General features: G+C 37.3%; 1 non-coding gene across 1 annotated transcript; it reads left to right on the top strand.

Annotated features, from left to right (window-relative positions):
- Positions 1–294: 294 nt before the first annotated feature.
- TRNAG-GCC (transfer RNA glycine (anticodon GCC)) lies at positions 295–365 on the top strand. Its single transcript has one exon. It is a non-coding gene; the product is annotated as a tRNA-Gly (tRNA).
- The last annotated feature ends 8,184 nt before the right edge of the window (positions 366–8,549 follow it).

Genomic DNA, 8,549 nt, shown 5'->3' with positions numbered 1-8,549 from the left:
CTTACTTACATACTTTTTATTAATTCAGTTAATTAATAAATAATGTTTTATGATTACTTATATTTCTTAAAAATTGTGATTAAAATAAAGTTTAAAGTTCACCATAATTCCATTGAATAACATTAAGGAAATTGTTGATCATAATATATTTTTCTTGGCTAGCAACAGATAAGAGTTTAATTTATTTGATTATTCGAACTATCAGCCCGTTGTGTGACTTCCAAAAATTTATATTTATAGATTTTGTGTAGATTCTATATACAATAATAGTTTTTAGAACGATTTTGTCACCAAGCATCGGTGGTTCAGTGGTAGAATGCTCGCCTGCCACGCGGGCGGCCCGGGTTCGATTCCCGGCCGATGCAAAAAAAGTTTTTTTACTTTTCTCCAACATTTCCATAACTTTTTTTCTTTCCAACTTTCCTTGTTATACCATATGTGCCAGACAACGTTTCCCTAACAACTCAAATACCCTTGAAATAGAGTCTAGCCAGGGCCATCATCATTATTTTGAATGGATATTATTAAAAATCGTTTATACAATATTTTTGTTGTGTTTGGTTTAATGGCGTATACCCCGAAAATCCATCAGTTTTTATGTTATTTGCTACACGAAAGCTAGATTACTCATACGCCCCGAGTGGCCCCGAGGGAAAAGTGCACAAATTAGCAGTGTCCAGTGAAACGAGGAGGGGGCGGAGTTGGCGTGATTAAATTGCTTTATCGTTCTATTAATCATACGCCATGACGGCCATTCAACAGTTTCCTCGCTCCCGCTGGCCCTTTATCGCTTTAAATTATGCCTTTTGGAGCTCAGGACAAGGATTGAATGTATTCATTATTCAGGAAGTGCTTGCACTTAACAGGAGCGAAAAGTAACAAAAAGAATTATGCGGAATTTACAACGAGCTGTGGGGGGTCGAGCGGGCTGGAAACTTTTTCATCGATTGCTGCGAACTTGTAAATTATCGCAAAGTTGGCAACCGCGGAAAAAATTGAATAATTATGCAGAAGCCCTTCAAGATGCAATGGAAAAGTTGGTGGCAGCGACTGTGTGCGTCTGTGAATATTTGAGCAGGAAATTTTGTGGCAGCCACATGAGCATCTCGGCATTATCAGCTGCTGGAGGAGGTCCTTCGACGCTGGCATAAATATTTAGGAGCATCCAGCATCCTGTTGAACACCGACAAACTCACACATACGCACTTGTGCACTTGTGTTGATGATGAGAGACCAACTAGGGCGACGGGAAATTCACACAGGGACTGGCAAATTACACTTTACGCGGATATTACGTATACGACGCGGTGTCAGCGCTTTAAGCTTCACACAATTTGCTGGATAAATACGTGAGAGAAGAGCACTTCTCACAAACACACTCACACACACACACTTCTTCCCCACTCTCACCCAGCATACCGAATTCCTCTCTTTCCGAATTTATTCTTATTGAATTAATCCTTCAACTGTTGCTGCTGCTGCTGCTGCTTCGTTCCCACTGCCAATTTTATTTGGCTCTCATGGCATATTAAGTGCCAGCAATTTGCCAAAATGTAGCATGCAACCCATGGTTGCCTGCTGCCCAAATTGAAGGGGATTGGGGAAAGACGGCAGGGTACTAGGAGGCGTGGCTTCCACCCATTTCAGCAAAAGGCGTCAATGGGTGGGCGTGATAATGAGCTGCAGTTTGTTTTGAGTCATGTCCTGGCTGGATGTGGGTGCAAAAAGGAAATTTGCTCCATGTATCCAAAGTTAACGAAGCCACATTTCATTTGACTTTCTATCGCAACGAAATCTGTGCAGCATTATTTCCTCTAATCCAGCGTTCCATCAAGCTGAACAACGGAGGAAACTAGGGGTCTTAAGAGTGACAGCATACTATTGGAGATTGTGGAATTGTACAAAAAATCAACAAAAGCAATATTGAATTTAACGAAACCATAACAAAATCTAAGCATTCAAGCATCATAGTCCAGAAATACCAGGATATTAAAGGCTTCAATGTTAACAATTACCTCTTTGTTGGGCCTTTTAATATGCCAAAACCCAACTAAGCTAAGCAGACTTTCAACGTATATTCAAAGCTTAACTTTAAGGACTTTCTCTTCTTTGATATTACACATATTCAGAATGTATTAAGGCAATTATAAGCCATAAGAACTAATAACTGGAATATTACAAAATGGAAGATATTTTTGGGTCATGTCGATTCCGTAGCAATTACAATTGTAAAATCAATTCCTCAGATAGAGAGTGAGAGAAGAAAAAATGTCTGAATATTCTTTCCCTGCTGCAAACCAAATGGCTCTTCGGGGCCAAAAAAAAAAGAGCCACAAAATGGCTCTTTCAAAGGAATGGGGAAAACGGAAAGAAATGCAGCAGGAAAATTCCAGCAAACCAAGTAGCAGCATCAGAGCAGAACGGAGCTGAGAAGGAAATGAAGCAACAAGGGAAATGGATCAATGTCGAATGTCTGGGAAGTTGATGGTAATTTGAGAGGAGCTTATGCTTCCATTTGCAATTGCTCGGGTGATTGAGATTCCGAGAATCTGGAATCAACGGAAGCAGCTTAAGGGATAGACATGATTAAATTAGTATACTTTATTGGCCATCCGGTTAAATGAAGCTAATTAAATGTGGGTTTTGTGCTAAGGTATAACTTATAACTCATTTAAAAGCATTTTATTTATGTTTCTATAATATTTAGATTCATATTTGCTTCTACATAAACTAATTCTAATTTATATGTACATATTTATGAACGTGTTCCATTTTAAATAATAACCCCATGTTAACATTGACCACCTGTCAATTAATTTCAATTTAGCACACATAATCAGTATTCATTTTCCCGCGCCCTTTTGCCCGTATTTACCAACGGAGGAACTGTGGGAATGTTAAATAAAAGTGAAAAATATATATATGCGTATTTCCACACAAATTGTCATTTCAACATTTAACTGCCAACAGCCATGACTTGCCGCAGAGAGTAAAATCCAGTTATAAATTGCAACATATTTGCATTCGCCACTTGCTACATTTACGATCGACTAAAGCACTCACTCACTCAATCATCGCTCTGGGACAAAAACAAATACAAACAAATGCCGAAAAATACGACAAAATTTTCCGCAGAAAAGCGGGGCTTTCCACCAGGGGCGGGTTTGGTGTAAAATGGTGAAAAACAGAAAGAATGAGTGAGTTCCATCGATTGCGTGCAGCGTTAAATGTCAGCCCGCAGCCAATTGCAGATGTCAACACATGCAGAAAAAAGGATACTACTAAGTCAAAGGTTAGGGATTCAACTGTTAGATACCTTATTAATATATAACGGATGAAAGTTTTATATATATATATATAGCTTAAGGTAGTTGTGTATACATACATATATAGCCCAGACAAGTTTATTAGATACTTATTCTAAACTTTTATATATTAAAGATCCTCAATTTAACTTTTAAATAAACAGATCTCTTAGTTGTAGTTGTTATTTTAATTATTGCAAACATTACAAATCGATAAGCTAAACTTTTACAACAAATGAATGATAGCTAAATCAACACAAATGTTCATCCTGATCAAAAGAATAGAAATCTTTATTATACCCTTCCTTCCAGCAGTTACAGGGTATTGAAACACGCACACAATTTGCGCCTAAAGGATGCCCCCAGAGTTTTTCGCGATTGACAAAACGAAAGAGAAAGAGAAAGGGAGGGAATGAGACAGAGACAGAGACAGAGCCAGGGGAAAAGCAAAATATTTTTGATTTATGTGCGTTTTTTGCAAAACCTTCATTGCGTGTCGAACGCGTTCAATTACAAACTACGAAAACTGTCCGGAAAATTCGTTTCAATTTTACAAGAGCCACCCATAAGAAGGCTCAGCCCGGGTTTTTACTATTAGATTCATTGTTCTGGCTGTCAATCGCATTAATTTATAATTATGCTCTATACATAGACTGGCGGCAGCAGCAGCACACACAATGACCAACTAATTAAGCAAAGCAATTAACCTAAGCAGAGACTAAATCGGCGCACGAACCACTTCAAACTCGAATTAGGGTTCGTGGCGTATACGCAATCTGTCTAATCCCATCGAGGACCAACACTCGCTTCCCCCTTTGGGGGCGTTTCAAGGTAATTTGTGCAAATTTCACGATTTACCTATTACTTATCTCTATTACTTATCCCCTATATAACCAAGCTCTGTCTTGACTTTTCGTGCTTGCACTTTGAATTAATTAAGCTGAGTTTGATTCTGGCGATTGTGTTGCTTTTTTGTATTTTTTTGATTGCAAGATGTTTAATGCAATGTAAACAGAAATAAATAAAGCTTTAGGGCAGCAGCCCAGCACAATCTGCTCCAGCTTGGTCCTTCGTCTTGGTTCGTCCCTCTCCAATTTTCTCACTCCCACACTATGTTATGTAATACGCTTTTCCGATGCTCTGATAAGAATACAAAAGAAACACGAAAAGCAGATGAAAGAAGAAGTGTTTTTCTCTTAAAGGTGGATCCTAAAGACTCTTTATTTGAGTGGGTAAATAAGTAAATTAATTAGATATATATATTTTGTGTAATATATATCATATAATAACTTTTATTGTAAGGTAAATGATAATTATTAGCACAACTTAATTCACATTAGAACAACTATATATATTCTACCTTTTATACAAGTACATATAATACAGTTCATTTAGTAATAAAACAATAAATCAAAACCCCTTAAATTAATCATTAAACCTAACTAACCCTCTGTTAGGGCAACAGAGAAACAAAGCCAGACTACAGAAAGAATATTGGCAGACACATCCAGGGGGATTGTTTTGTGCCTGCATAAAAAAGTTCTCAATCGCAATCAAAGAAGCATTCCCGAAAACAAAAAAATACCACCGCATTTTCCTCCTCCAATAAACAGGGAAGAAGTTAAAGTCAGGAGCTTAAAACAATAAATACTCGAATTGAAAATTATGCAGGCAAGAAAATCACTTTTCAGAACGACCCCAACTAAAATCTCCTTTGCAAATATTTGCTTGATTTCCTTTTTCCTCCTCGGGGTGAGAGCGTGTGTGTGCGATAAATTTTTGGAAAATTTATTTAAGGCGGTCGCTGTGGCTGCATTTGAAGTGGCAAGCAACCATTAACAATGCCGTGATGAAGGCCCCCTTGTCCCGGACCGGCCCCGCCCCGACCACGTCACTCCCTGAATTTGCATGTCAAAATGCTGAATTTCTTTTATTTCATTTCAACATTTTATTCACTTTATGTTTTATTCATGGCAAATCCCGCAAAAGCCCATTAACAAATTTACACATTTTCCATATATTGAAAACTTGCTCTCTTCCCTTTGTTTTTAGATGGAAATCGAAAAATGTTGGTATAATAAAAACAAGCAGGCGAAAAAATATATAAGAAGAAATCTGTGAACCAGAAAAATACTTTCAATTAGGCAATATAAACAAAAGATACGGGTACTTGGAAAACATACAAAAACTTGAAAAAAATTAACTTGTGCACATGCTTTGGGCACTTATTTAAAAATCTATTTTTGCGCCTTTTTTTGTTGTGGCCGCCGCTGTCTGCGCACATTTATTTGGTATTTAATTATTTTAATTGAACAAAAAACACAAACACATGGTTTCCTTTGTTTATTTGAGAGCCCTGTGTGTGTGTGTGTATGGCCCTGTGAAAGCGCAAAAAACAAAAAGCTGCTCTGACTTTGTCGGTTGAGTGATAAGCGGCGGCATTAGTAACGAAAATTTATGGCTCTCCTCCATGAGCCGAGTTGCTAATGCTGGCTGGGATTTCACAGAGATCGCTGATGTGATAGCTGTTGCGGTTTCACAGATTGTTCTTGTGCTCTTGAGTTACAGTCCTTGGTAATTTCCACGAGAGAGAGGGGTAATTTTTGGGGAAAATGTGGGAGTCAAGTTGTTTTTAAGCCAAACAATTCTTGGTAATATGAAGCATATAGCTATACTAAGTAAGCAACAAGTAAACTCGAACAAAACCTATGCAAAAACATCTTGACAAGTCCTGCTTTTTATACCCTTGCAAGGTATTATAGTTTAAGTCAGAAGGTTGTAACAGGTGAGTCGATATAGCCATCTTAGAAAGAAAACAAAATTTTACAAATTTTACAAAATTTTATAAGGGGTTACATAGTTAAAATTGTGAAAAATGCTCATGTTTTTACATTTTTAATAGAGTATGCAAATATGCAAATATTAATCTTAAAAAAACCAACACAGGGCTGATTTCCGATTTAAAATTAATGGTTTTTTGGCTTAGTCTTTTAAACTTTGATTTGTTTGTGATATTTTTTAGCTAAGTTATGAAGTTAGTTAGTTAAGTTTGCTATGTCAAGGGTATACAAATTTCGTCTTCCCATATTTAATTTATTTTCTTGTTAATATTAGTTTCTTCACACAAAACAAAAGAAACTAAACTCACACACAAAGTTTTTGCATACACTCAACAAGTGAAAAGTATAGAAATCTCCTAGCAAGGCAATAAATTCCTGGCACTCCAGACACACATTTCGAATGAAATCTCCGCCAGCTTTAAACTTCACCTTGAGTTTTGCCTTTCAAATTAGGCTGGAAAACTCCTCCTCCTCCTCCTCCTCCCTCTCTCTGCCCCACTCTTGGGACCAAGTAGCAATTGCATAATGGACTCGAGTCCGTGTCCCTGTCCCTTTGATGCGACCCAAAGATTAGAGACGGAAGCACAAAAACAATGGCGTACATGGGGCGTATGATTAATAAACACTTTTAGTTTTCACTGGTCAAAAAGGAACATGGAAAAAATGGGAAAACCTTTTCCCCTTTTGGCGCCCGAAAGTCATAACAATTAACTTTAAAGGTTTAGGCATAAATCCTTGCACAATTGTAGCCCGCACAAAACATACATGTGTATAATAGGACACGAAGAAAAGGCACAAAGTAAAAGTGGAAAACAAAAAAGAAAAAAATGAATAATGAATGAGCCGCACGCGAGCGAATGGAAGGCGGGAAAAGCGGCGATGAAGAAGGCCAGGGAAAACAGGGGGCGGCAGCTCGGCGGCCATGCATGAGTAACACTTGACATCACACACACAGTAGAGTAGAGAATGGAAGGAGGAGTAGGATAACCCACACCTACACCCACCCACACCTATGCGAAGGAAAAGCCCCGAAGGGCGGCCGAAGGAAGCTCGTTTCTAGTGAATTATAATATGGCATGCAGATAAAACATTGAAAGTCAAAAGGCCCTGGGGGAACTACAATTAGAGACCACCGAAAGAGCCGCCCACCACCCACAAGGTGGCTGGGAAAATACAACAATTTCAGCATAGCCGGAAATCATTTCCATATGTATATTTATGATTCCCTGCACACTCACACACTTACACACACACACACACATAGAGATAACTGGCTGTCGAAACAAAAACGAAAGAATCGAATTTTCTAAGAATTTTCCATATCACAAAGACAAAGCCAAAATTCAGCTTTAGCCATGAAAGGAATCTGGAAAACCGCACGCAGGAAAAGCCCAGGAAAAACAGACGGGCAGACAAAAACAGAGGAAAAATGAAAACAAAAAGCAAAATTCAACAGTTTGTTGCCAGCAGCATGTTGCAAGTGGGGCAGCAACATCCAGCGCCTACGCTCGCTTTGGCCCCGGGTAAAATACACTCTCGCTCTCGCTCTGGCCATTTTCTCTCATTTTCCCAATGCCTGCCGTGTTGAGTTTTCCGTTTTGATAAAAGCAAAAGACCTGGCCGCAGTCGAAGCAGTCTGCAAAGGATTCTAGGCGCTAACGGTTCTCCAAAAAAGGAAATCTTCCGTGTATTATCCTCCAACCGAAAATCGTCGCGTACGTTCTCAGAAAGTTTTGAATAATCGAAAATCAACCATTTCAAAAAACGGTCCACCAAAGTGAATACTAGGTTTTTGGGAAAGTCACAAATTCCAAAATCCAGCAATTGAAAATGTAAATATGCGTACAAATTGTATTTATAGCACGTTTTTCTAAATTTGAAAACAATACAGGGTTTTAAAGGATATTTAAAAGTTCTTTTTAGAATTAAGGGGATGTGATCAATCGCAAATACCTTGGAATAATATTAATTTACTTTAAAAAAGATATATCTTTAAAGTTTAAATAGTGAATTTTTAAGTTTTTAAGTTTAAATAATTTCAACTTTTAAAAGAGTTTTATTTTTATCATTGTTAGTATTTAACTCTTCATTTCCTAAACTTTTCATTTAACATTTCATTTCTGAAAAGAAATAATTAACCCAAGAAATAATTAAGTTAAAATATTAAAATTATATACATTACAATTCTGTCAAATGCAAATAATTTAATATTTAATTATTGACTACAGCTTCAAAGCTAAATATTCTCAAAAAAAAAATATACGATTACATCATGTCCAGAACTCCCTCGCACTAACATATACTTTCATATACTAATATTTTCAAATTGTCCAAAAAATCGTTTATAAATACCGCTTCCAACATAACTCTGAAATCCAATTTCTAATCATATTATTCAAATTTT

This window comes from Drosophila serrata, unplaced genomic scaffold, assembly GCF_035046125.1.
Source record: "Drosophila serrata isolate PLE 108 unplaced genomic scaffold, ASM3504612v1 contig_184, whole genome shotgun sequence".
Lineage (NCBI taxonomy): Eukaryota > Metazoa > Arthropoda > Insecta > Diptera > Drosophilidae > Drosophila > Drosophila serrata.
This window is presented reverse-complemented; position numbering and strand designations above follow the sequence as displayed.